Raw genomic sequence first — 12,662 nt, forward strand, 5'->3', positions numbered from 1 at the left:
TAATTCAAACCAAAATGCAAATTGATTCTTGTCTTCAGTTTGTAAGAAATGCTTAAAGTCAACTTGTCATGAAGGAGAAATTGAATCTATTACCTGTACTCTTCCAGGAAGGAAGATGTATGGAAAGGAGAATAGCGAGATTTATCTGATGTTTGGCTGATATATGGGTATATAAAATCTTAAGTAATACTGATAATGTCACACAATATTGCAACATATATTTTCAGTTGAACATTATAAGACAATAAGGCATAAATGGAAATTAAAGGGAAAAATCTGAATGGTTGTCAGGGAACACTTTTTCATTCAGAGAATCATAAACATATGGAATGGTGTGTCAGGCAAAGTTTCCAAGATGAGAATATTAGAGTAATTACAAAATGGATTTATATTCTGAGGATTGAAGTGCACACAATGAGAAAGAGCTTTGAGTCAAATGATTTTTAACCACCACTCCCCCCAAAAGCACTTCATGAAAATGCATTCACAAGTATTATTTAAAACTATGAGCTATCAGAAAGACAGAAGTGTTTAATGCCTTAAGAAATATCTATTTCAAGAAACAAAAAGAAAAGAAAAAGAAGGTAAGAAAAAAGAAAGGAGAGATAAAACAAAGATTGGAAGGGGAAGAACCAAGTGGTGTGAAGGAAGACTTAATGGAAATCTATTTAAATGAAATGGATGTATTAATTCAACTTCACAAATCCTGATTAAAGGCTGGAAACTTGGTCAAAGTCACCTTAAAGATTTTTTGAGACTTGGTGGGTGATATTTTTTTTTTTAGCATAGTTGCCTTAGGTGTTCCACAAGTCTTGTACCAAGAATTATTATTCTTTATATCTGAATCCATTCATCCCCATCTTCTGCCTCCTTATTCAAAACAAATATTCTATGATCACATCAAAACACTAGACTTTTATAAACATATCACAGACTGCTCCCCCTTCAACTTATTGATATGGATCCACTAAGCAGAGATTCTGTATTTAATGTTGCAGCCAGGGGCTCTAAGAGTTTGGTTGGTTGGATGAAACATAGGTGCCTCAGAGTAACTAAGCCGAAAATGCTGACCTGCCTGGGTTTGCTGTGGAGGAAACAATTCAAAAGACTTAGGGAGAAACCTTAGAGAGGATTTGTCATTTAAGACCAACATATCTTCCCTGGGAAGAATAAAAGACACACCTTCTACCACAGCTGGGAGAAATAAATTTGTAAGGGGAATACCAGTATCCTTTTTTTTTTAATGTTTATTTATTTTTGAGAGAGAGTGAGAGAGAAAGCACAAGTGAAGGAAGGGCAGACAGAGTGGGGAACAGAGGATCTGAAGCAGGCTCTGTGCTGACAGCAGTGAGACCCATACAGGGCTCAAACTCATGAACCCAGAGATCATGACCTAAGCTGAAGTCCAAAGCTCAACCGACTGAGCCACCCAAGCACCCCATATCCTTAAAGAGCTCTGTGATCACTCTTCTTTGTAGGCCATAGCTTACAGTGGGAGCTATGGCCACTGACTGGGAAACGTAAACGCAACAAGAGTGATTGCAGCTGCTGTTCAAAATGTGATGTCACTGTTTGAGTAAATCAACATATCCTTTGATACCTAGCTACTATGCAGCTGTTGATCTGGCCATCCTTGTTCCCTCCCCTTCCCCAGTACCTGTTAGTAAAGGCTCCCAGAAACTGTTTTCTTTCAGCTGGCAAGTCCAACAATACTCCTTCACTGTCCTACCTCAAGCATAAAACCTCTCCATCCCTCTGTCACAATTTAGTCTACAGGCATTCTGATCACCTCTCCCTTCTGCGGTCCATTATATTGATGACGTTATGCTGATTAGACCTAGTGAGCAAGAAGTAGCAACTACTCTAGACTTGTCAGGCATTTGTGTGTCAGAGGGTGAGGAATAAATCCAACAAGAATTCAGGGACCTTCTAGATTCCACATATAAGGGATTCTACCATGATGTGCCCTTTAGATATCTTACAATTTTATTTGCCAATTCTACCTTAATAAAGCTGAACAACAACAACAACAAACCGCAAGAGCCCTCTACCTGAATTTCTAGAGTAAAATTTCTAGAGGTCCAGTGGTGTGGGCTATGTTGAGATATCTCCTCTAAGGTGAAGGATAAATTGTTGCATCTGGCTCCTCCCACAACCAAAGAAGAGGCACAATGCCTAGTGGGCCTGTTTGGATTTTGGAGGCAATATATCCCTCCTAAGGATGTGCTACTCTGACCATTTACGGGTGAGTGATATGAAAAACTACTTGTGTTGAGTACAGCCGAGAGCAAGAGGAGGCTCTGCAACAGGTCTAGGCTGTTGCACAAGCTGCTCTTCCACTTGTGCCTTATGGTCCAGCAGATCCAATGGTGCTTGAAGTGTCAGTGGCAGACAGGGAGAGGTGAATTTCTGTAAGTGCACGCTCTTAGGATTTTGAAGCAAAGCTCTGAGAGTCTCTGTAGGAAACTACTCTTCTTTTGAGAAACAAAATGTTTCACCATAGCCACCAAGTTATACTGTTCATCATGACCTATTTGATGCACCAAGCCACCAAGTTGAGCATGCACAGCGGCACCCCATCATCAAATGGAAGTGGCAGATACACATTGGGCCTGAGCAGATCCTAGATAAATAACAAGTCATTTACATGATGGAGCTTAAATGGCTATGCCCACTCCTGCCACACTACCTTCTTTCTCCCAGTATGCACCTATAGCTTCATAGAGAGTTCTGTATGACAGTTGACAGAGGAAGAGAAGACTCAAGCCTGGTTTATAGATGGTTCTACATGAAATGCAGGCAACATTTGGAAGTAAATGGTTGCAGCACTACAGCCACTTTCTGGGACATCCCTGAAGGACAGTGGTGAAGGGAAATCTTCCCAGTGGGAGGAAGAACTTCAAGCAGTGCCCTGGTTGTTCACTTTGTTTGGAAGGAGAAATGTCCAGATACACAATTACGTACTAATTCATAGGCTGTGACTAATGGTTCGACTGGATGGTCAGGTACTTAAAAGAAACATATTGTAAAACTGGTGACAAGGATGCCTGGGTAAGAGGTATGTGGATAAACTTCTCTGAATTGGAGAAAAAACTGAATACACCTGTGAATGCTGAACAAAGAGTAAACATCTAAATAATAAAGTGGATGGAATGACTTATCATGTGGAGAGCAGTCAGGCCCTTTCCCCAGTCACCCCTATCATCACCCAGTAGGCACATAAACAAGGTGGCCATGGTGGCACAGATGGAGTCAGACATGGACTCAGCAACATAGACTTCCACTCACCTGGGCTGACCTGGCTATTGCTACTACTGAGTGCCCAGTCTTCCAGCAACACCAGACCAACACAAAGTCCCTAATATGGTACTATTCCCCTGGGTGATCAGCCAGCTACCTGTGACAGATTGATTATATTGGACTACTTCCATCATGGAAGAGGCAGAATTTTGTTCTTACTGGAACACTTTGGATGTAGCTCTGTCTTCCCAGCACGCACTACTTATGCCATCTCTGGATTTGCTAAATGTCTTACCTACCATCACAGTATTACACACAGCATTGCTTCTGATCAAGAAATTCGCGTCATAGCAAAATAAGAACATGAATGGGCCTATGCTTGTGGAATTCACTTGTCTTTCCATGTTTCCTCACAATGCTGAAGCAGCTGGTTTGCAAGAGTGGTGGAATCGCCTTTTGAAGACTTAGTTACAGTTCCAGCTACAGTTCATGGCAGTAGCCTTGCAGGACAGAGGTAAGGTACTCCAGAAGGCTATATATGCCCTGAATCAGTATGAAATATATCGTGTTATTTCTCTAACAGCCAGGATTCATGGGTCTAGGACCCAAGGCATGGAAATCAGAGTGGCATTACTCACTATTACCGCTGGTGATCCATTAGCAGAATTTTTGCTTCCTATATCTGCAACCTTACACTTTGTTGGTTTTGAGGTCTTAGTTCCAAAGGGAAAACCGTTTCCCCTAGAAGACACAACAATGATTCCATTGAACTGGAAGTTAAGATTGTTATCTAACTATTCTGGATTCCTCATGACTCCAGATCAACAGGCAAAGAAGGGAGATATGGTGTTGACCAACTGGGCTGATTGATACTGACTACCAACGGGAAATTGGACTGGAACTCCACAATGGAGGTAAGGAATAACATGTCTAGAATATAGAGATCCTTTATCGCATTTCATAGGATTACCATGCTGTGTGATGGAAAGCCAATAGAAAACTACAACAACCCAGTTCAGGCAGGAGAACTAATGAGACCCTTCAGGAATAAAGATTTGGCCCACTCCAACAGGAAAAACAAAAACAAAAACAAAAAACACAACACATGACCATTTGAGATTCTTGTTTCAGGCAAAGGTAATATGGAATGGGTAGTGGAAGATAGTTATGAACACCAGCTCGGACCATATGACTAGTTACAGAAATGAGGACTGTAACTGTCATTTTGTTATGAATGTTTGTCTTTGTGTTTGTATGTGTATATATCATTGTTTTCTTCCCTTTCTTATCCCTTTATCATGTAACATAAGATGTATTTTCTTTATAACAAAGATTTAAGGATTGTTAACTTTACATCATGGTGTTTAAGTTGTGAGATATCAAGGAGAAGAGTAAACATCAATTCAAACCTTTGCATCCTTTAATGGGAAAAGGTTAGTGTGTTTTCAGTTGTATATGGAACAGTTGTACCATTTTAGGCAGTTATTTTCTTTATTAGGAGATTAAGTATGGCTAAAAGATCTGTATGGGTGTCAAACCGATAAAGAGTGGGCTTGAGATGGTTAATTTTGTGTCAACTGGGAGGGTATTTTTAGATGAGATTAACATTTAAATTGGTGAACCGTGAGTAAAGCAGATTTTTCCCATAATGTGGGTGAGCCTCATTCAATCAGTTGAAATTATGAATAGAATAAAAAGACTGACCTTCCTGAGTAAGAGGTACTACTCCAGCAGACTGCCTTTAGACTTCATCTACACCACTGGGAGATGAATGGGTAACTCTATCTGGCAAAAGAGACTTTTCTTACATATATATATATATTTTTTTTAATATATATATATATAATTTATTGTCAAATTGGTTTCCATACAACTCCCAGTGCTCATTCCAACAAGTGCCCTCCTCAATGCCCATCACCCACTTTCCCCCTCTCCCCCACCCCCCATCAACCCAAAAGATACTTTTCATATGTGGTTACAAAACTTGAGAAGGTTATCTTGAATTATCTACTAAATCTAATGTAATGTAAAGGGATCATACAAAAAGGAGGAAGGTAAGTCAGTCTCCAGCCTGTTGGCCTTCAGACTGGATCATATCATCAGCTTTCCTGGGTTTCGACCACGACAGCCCAGACTGCAGAGTTTGGACTTGGCAGCTTCAATAATCACATGAATCAATTCCTTACAATAAAATTCTTTCTAAATATGTACACATCCATTGGTTTTGTTTCTCTGGAGAACCGTGACTAATACATATTCTAATATTTTACTTCATTTTTGATTTGAGTACTTGTAATAAAAATAATTTTCTTCTGACACAATGGTTTCATTTTGTATTCATTATATTTTTAAAAAGTGAGATGAAAATGCTTAAAGAATTCCTGTAGAATTAAAGCATTATTTTAAAGAAATTATATCACCTTGTGATTGATTGAGTGAAGGAATTTACATACTTTCTAGAATGGAGAGTTTCTATTAAAAGTTTTGTTTTTTAATGTTGAATGGAAATATGTAAAGATAAATACAAGCTTATTTAGGAGACTTATGTGATAGAAATGGTTTCAAGATAATCAAAAGCAGAACCAAACCCATAAATACAGAGAACAAACTGATGGTTGCCAGAAGGGAGGGGATAGGGGAGTGGGAAAAACGGGTGAAGGAGAGTGGGAAATCCAGGCTTTCCATTTATGGAATGAGTAAGTCATGAGAATAAAAGGCACAGCATAAGTTGTATAGTAAAAAGTATTATAATAATGGTGGATGGGGACAGATGGTAACTACACTTGTGGTGAGCACAGCATAATGTATAAACTTGTTGAATTGCTATGTTGTACACCTGAAACTAAGGTAACATTGTATGTTAACTATACTGAAATTTAAAAAAAGTTAATTAAGCAAAAATAGTTTTATGAACCAGGAAAATAGTTGCTTACTTTTTAAGAGTGAATATTTTATAGCTCTTTATATTTGGTACTGTGTTAATCATATTTCACAAAAGCATTGGGGTCTTTGAGCTGTTCTTTTTTTTTTAAATTATTTTAAGATCTTTATTTATTTTTGAGAGAGAGACAGAGCATGAGCAGGGGAGGAGCAGAGAGAGGAGGAGACACAGAATCTGAAGCAGGCTCTAGGCTCTGAGCTGTCAGCACAGAGCCCAACGTGGGGATTGAACCCACGAACCGTGAGATCGTGACCTGAGCTGAAGTTGGACGCTCAACTGACTGAGCCACCCAGGAGCCCCTGAGTTGTTCTTTAATAAAATAACTTTATGTGTGAGTTTAGCAGTTCTACCAACAACACTGTAAGCTTTGGAGAGGTAGAGAACTTAGCCCTCATAGCAACGAAAATAGTGGAATATTATGGTAAATATAGCATAGCATAGCATTGGCTATGTAGTGTAATACCTAAATATAACAAGTGCTCACCAAATACTCTACTTGTGGTTTTACTATTGACCACTATGTCTTGCCTTTCCGGATCAATCACCTGGATAAACTGACTTAACTAAAGTAAGATTAAAAATAAAAAACCAAAATGAACCTATGGAAAGGGATTATTGCTAGAGATAATTATTGCTAGAGATTATTGCTAGAGAGATCAACAACATAAATATAAATTGTATTCATTTTCTATAGTTGCTGTAACAAGTTACCAAATACTCAGTGGTTTAAAACAACATCAGTGATCTTATTCTGTAGGTCAGAAGCCTGAAAATGGGTCTTACAGGGCTAAAATCAAGGTATTGGCAGGGTTGTGTTACTTCTGGAGCCTCTAGGGGAACATCCCTTCTTTGTCTTTCTCTGCTTCTGTAGCCTTGCTCCGTTTCTGCATTCATTGGCTGGTGGCTCCTTTCCAACAATGGCATTTCTCTCACTTTTGTTTCCATTGTCCCTTCTACTTCTCTGATTCCCTGCCTCCCTCTTATAAGGACCTTTTTGACTAACTTAGAGTCACCGAGATCATTTAGGACAATTTTCCCATTTAAGAGCCTTAACTTACATATGAAAGGTCTCCTTTGGGGTGCCTGGGTGGTTCAGTGAGTTAAACATGGCTCAGGTCATGATCTCACAGTTTGTGGGACTGAGCCCTACATTGGACTTTGTACTGACTACATGGAGCCTGCTTGAAATTCTCTCTTTCCTTCTCTCTCCCTAAAATAAATAAATAAACTTTAAAAAAGAGAAAAGTCCCTTTTGCCATGTAAGGTAACATATTCAGATTTTTAGAGATTAAAACATTGACATTGTCTACCACATAAGTCAATATTTACTAAAAGAGTTTCACACTCTTTTTCTTAATAATATGAAATATGTATGTCTTTTCATTTTGCCAAATAAACTTAAAATCTAAGAAATTTGGATTAAGTATGTGTGGAGGATTCTACAATGAAATGTGTTTTGATGTTTCAACAGCAGATGTATCACCCAGGGACACTCTCCTTAGGAAACAGCAGGAATCTCCTGCCTACTCTCTCTTCTGGCTTGGAATTCATCTCTTTGCCAGCTGCCAACTTTAAACTGTAGTGAGCCTCTCAGTTTATGGTCCTTTCAAGCTAAAATCTGTTACACTGGTAGGGAAATCGTAATGTTTACATAAATCAATAATTGCAAAGTATATGATTCCATAAATTCATAGTCTACCCGAGTGTTATTAGCTGCAACATTTGCGTTTAGCATGCTTAGCCTATCAAACAACACATACAATTGAACTCATTTACATACCTACCTAGGTTTATAAAAATACAACTTTTGATTCAGGAATTTTTTTTAATTAGGAGAATTCTATATTCAAATAATTCAAATTGTGTTGTAAATACCCTGGGAGAGTCTTTAGGTTTTCAACATGGTGACACTTTTGAGTGAGGCTGGAAAGCTCTTACTAGAAATTTACTCCCCTCTCCATCACAGATATGAATACAAGTTCTAATTAGAAACTGGAAGTGGACTCAAGGCTGACAGCTCCAGGTGAATCTAGGTTCTAGATTTAGAAATTTTATTTTCTTTCCTAATTTTAGTGCCCATTTCTATGTTAGTTTTAAAAGTTAACCATACTACTGTATTCTCTATACACCATCTAAGGTTTGCATGAGAAGAGTCCTTCATTCACTTATCAAGTAATTTTTAAGCACCTGTCAACTTGGGCCTGTGTGAGAAACTGGAGATTCATGGTGATTGAGAGAGATGTGGTATCTGTTCCTGCGACACCTATAGTCTACTGGTGGAGCAGTCATTAACAACCATACAAAAACATCAATATGAATACATTTAAGTGCTGCTGCAGGAAAGTACAGATAGAACATACAGGCAGTAGATTTAGCCTAGGTTAGGGGATTAAAAAATGCCCTTAAGGAACTACTTTTAGGATGAAGTGGGGGCAAGCACATTCTATATGAGGATACACTCTTCGATTAGGCATTTGTTTCTACTACAGCTATACGATTAAACTTTTGACTTGGATCTTTTTTCCATTTTATTTTTTTGCAGAAATATAATTTTCAATGGCTGTAATGAAACAAAGACTGCTGCCATTCCCTGACTTCAAGAAAGTTCGGTAGCGTTCATTGTTTCTCCAGGGCCTTTGTTCCTCTTGGCCTTGGAAGTGCAGTTAGAGCTTAATGGGATATTTATATTTAGACAATTTATTGTAATTTGACAATTTGCCTTCATTATCTTCATTTATCTTTCTTGAATAAATTTAAGCTCAGTTTCATATGCTTGGTTTTCAAGTGAGGCTTAACTGCATCTCTCTTTTTAGCCAAATAACAGATTTTGTGGCAGTGCATCCTGACATGGTGTGTCTGCACCGTTCCATTGGAAGATGCATTTCCAGGAGGCAGGGAGGAGAAGCAACCCAATCTATTTTCAGGCTTAAATGTGGCTTTGCTCCCTTTACTGGGATTATCTCGCTCAAGTTACTGATCAGAACTTGATAACCCTACTCCCGATGTTATGTATAAATTTCTCAGGACTATTTCAAGTAACCAAATGCATCTCCCCATAATCAAAATTGGTAAGCATTTCACTAGAAACTGCTGAGATGTGTGCTGCCATTGTATAAAGATTTAAATGGATAGACTCATGGTCAATTCTGATGTTGCCTATAAATCTCCAGAAAATGTTATTTTTGCTATACTTGGGTATATTTGTGACATGATGGAAGAGAAAGCTTCAGCCTTCATTGTGAAAGGGCATTCCCCTTCTCTTAATATTGGAAGATACTGTTATTGCCTTGACACACTCTAGAGCAATATCTAGTTCAATTTCGCAATCATTTGGAGAGGCATTATGCTTACTGCTTCAGAGCTCTGGCTGGAAAGTTAGCGAGCCTGGACCCGAATTGTGACCCTGCAGTTAACATTGGCAAAACTGCTCAGCCATTCTAAGGCTCTCTCTGTTTTCTCATGTGAGAAAAATGACTTACCTATGGGTTTGTTGTGGGAATTAATTAGGTAATGCATTGAATAGTGTCTGGTACATTGTAAAACACTCAATGCTGACAATTGTTTTTATTACTGAACTTTGTACTGTATGCTAAATAGTGTTGTAGATACTAGTTGTCACAAATGGGGTGGTGATGGTGCTGGAGAAGTGACATATAGTACCAAGCAGTGGCACTCATTGTATGGGGTAGAGGAGAGGTCTGGAAATGGCAAAATCTACCTGGGATGAGAAAGTGAGCAGAAGGGGGTGGAAATGCTTCTCACATCAAGTGACTTCTGAGAAAATTCTCCAGAATAAAAAGAATAAAAAAGCATTTTTCCTGTGAAACAGAAGGGGAAGAGTTTGGAGGCAGGAAGATTATTTTTAAAAAGGTGGAAATCACCTGGGTAACCAGGGAATGGGATGGAGCATAATGGACTTGTACAATGAAGACAGAATAGGGAAGATGCAGCCAAGGTAAATTGGGGACAAAGTATATACATATATGGTGAAAACCTTGTTCAGCACTCAAATCCAACCACATGAAATATTGCTGAGAAGGGATTTGAGCTAGTTCAAGTAGTTCAGTGACAGCATATATCACAAGGGGTAAGTCTATATATTACCATTTGTCAGAGCCATCAAGCTATCAAAATAGTCTCATTCTTAGCTATGGTAGTTTGCATACATTATTCAGTGTACCAAGGTGCAATTTTTACATGTTTTCTGAGGGTCTTAGACCAGGCATATTCTCCAAAATGTGCAGCCTTCAAACTGAAAGTAATCTCAATATATGCTGCTAAAATCATGTGAAATACTATCCCATTTTGTCAGCCGTAACAAAACTGTAAGGAAGGTCAAATTTTTCTTCCATCTTCTCGTTCCTTATCAATTCATCCCCGTTTACATACTTATATTTAAAATGTATCTTAAATCTTATCATTTCTCACCATGTCCATAGCTGTCACTCTAGTCAAAATCACTAGGAGATTTAGAATATATTTTGAACCTAATGAAAATGAATTGCAGCATTTGAAAATTTGTGGGATATAGTTAGGTCAGTGTTTATAAGAAAAATTAAAGTAGTAAGTTCTTATATTAAAAAAAAGAAAGACTGGATGGTATTGGCATAAAAACAGACACATATATCAATGAAACAGAATAGAGTCCAGAAATAAACCCACATATATATGGTCAATTAACTTACTACAAAGGAGGCAAGATTAGACAATGGAGAAAGGAAAATCTCTCCAATAAATGGTGTTGGGAAAACTGGACAGCTACATGAAAAGAGTAAAACTGGACCATACACTAAAATGAACTCAAAATGGATTAAAGACTTGAATGTAAGATCTAAAACCATAAAACTCTTAGAAGAAAACAGGTGATAACTTCCTCAACATTGGTCTTAGCAATGTTTTTTAAAATTTATTTTATTAATGATTATTATTTTTTTTATCTGACTCTAAATGTAAGGGTAACAAAAGCAAAAATAAACAAATGATACTACATCAAACTAAAAAGCTTGCACAGCGAATGAAACCTCAAAAAAATAAAACAAAACAAAAATGCAACCTACTGAAAGGCAGAATACATCTGAAAGGGGCTAATATCTAAAATATATAGAGAACTCAATAACAACAACAACAACAACAACAACAACAACAACAACAACAGTCCCCAAACAATCTGATTGAAAAATGGGGAGAGATTCTGAAAGGACATTTCCCCAGAAGACACACAGATGGCTAACAGACACATAAAAATATGTTCAACATCACTAATCCTCAGGGAAATGCAAATCAAAATTACAGTGAGATGTCACATCATACCCGTTACAATGGCTGATAACAAAAAGACAAGGAATAACAAGTGTTGGGGAAGGTAGAGAAAAGGGAACCCTTGCACACTGTTGGTGGGAATGTAAATTGGAGCAGCCACTATGGGAAACAGTTTGGAGTTTCCTCAAAAAATTAAAAATAGAACTACCATATGATCCAACAATTCTACTCCTGAGTAGCTATTCAAAGAAAGTGAAAGCACTAATTCAAAAAGATATATGCACCCTTATGTTCATTGCAGCATTATTTACAATAGCCAAGATAGGGAAACAACCTAAGTGTCCATCAAGAGATGAGTGGATCAAGATGTGTTATATGTACACAATGGAACACTACTCGGTCATAAAAAGGAAGGAATCTTGGCATTTATGATAACATGGATAGACCTTGAGGGTATAATGTTAAGTGAAATAAGTCAGAGAAAGACAAGTACTATATAATTTCACTTGTAAGTGGAAACTAAAAAATAAAACAAGCAAGCAAACAAAACAAAACAAAACAAGACTCAGAATCATAGATACAGAGAAATGAGATGTGATTCCAGAGGAGTATATGGTTGGGGAGGGAGGGAAAATGGATAAAGGTGATCAAGAGCTATAAACTCCCAGCTATAAAATAAATAAGTCAAGCGGATGTTATGTACAGCATGGGGAATACAGTCAATAATGTTGTATTAACTATGTATTGTGAGAAATGATAACTAGACTCATTGGGGTAATCAGTTTCCAATGTATACAAATGTTCAATCACTATGCCATATACATGAAATGAATAGAATATTGTATGTGAATTACAACTCAATAAAAATAAGGAAGGTCTTCAATCAATGAGCTAAAATATTCACTTTAAAAACTGTAAAAAAAATGGGTGCCTGGGTGGCTCAGTCAGTTAAACATCTGACTTTGGCTCAGGTCATGATTTCACGGTTCCTGAGTTTGAGCCCTGAGTCGGGCTGTGTTGACAGCTCAGAGCCTGGATTCCGCTTCGAATTCTGTGTCTTCATCTCTCTCACACGCACTCTGTCTCTCTCAAAAAAAATAAACATTAAAAAATTTTTTTAAACTAGAAAAAGAAAGCAGGAAGAAGAAATAATATAGAAGCTAAAATCAGGTAAATAGAAAAACAAAAATAATAGAGATCATTGAAATAAAACCTATTTCTT

Source organism: Panthera uncia (genome assembly GCF_023721935.1).
Source record: "Panthera uncia isolate 11264 chromosome B3 unlocalized genomic scaffold, Puncia_PCG_1.0 HiC_scaffold_1, whole genome shotgun sequence".
Classification (NCBI taxonomy): Eukaryota; Metazoa; Chordata; class Mammalia; order Carnivora; family Felidae; genus Panthera; species Panthera uncia.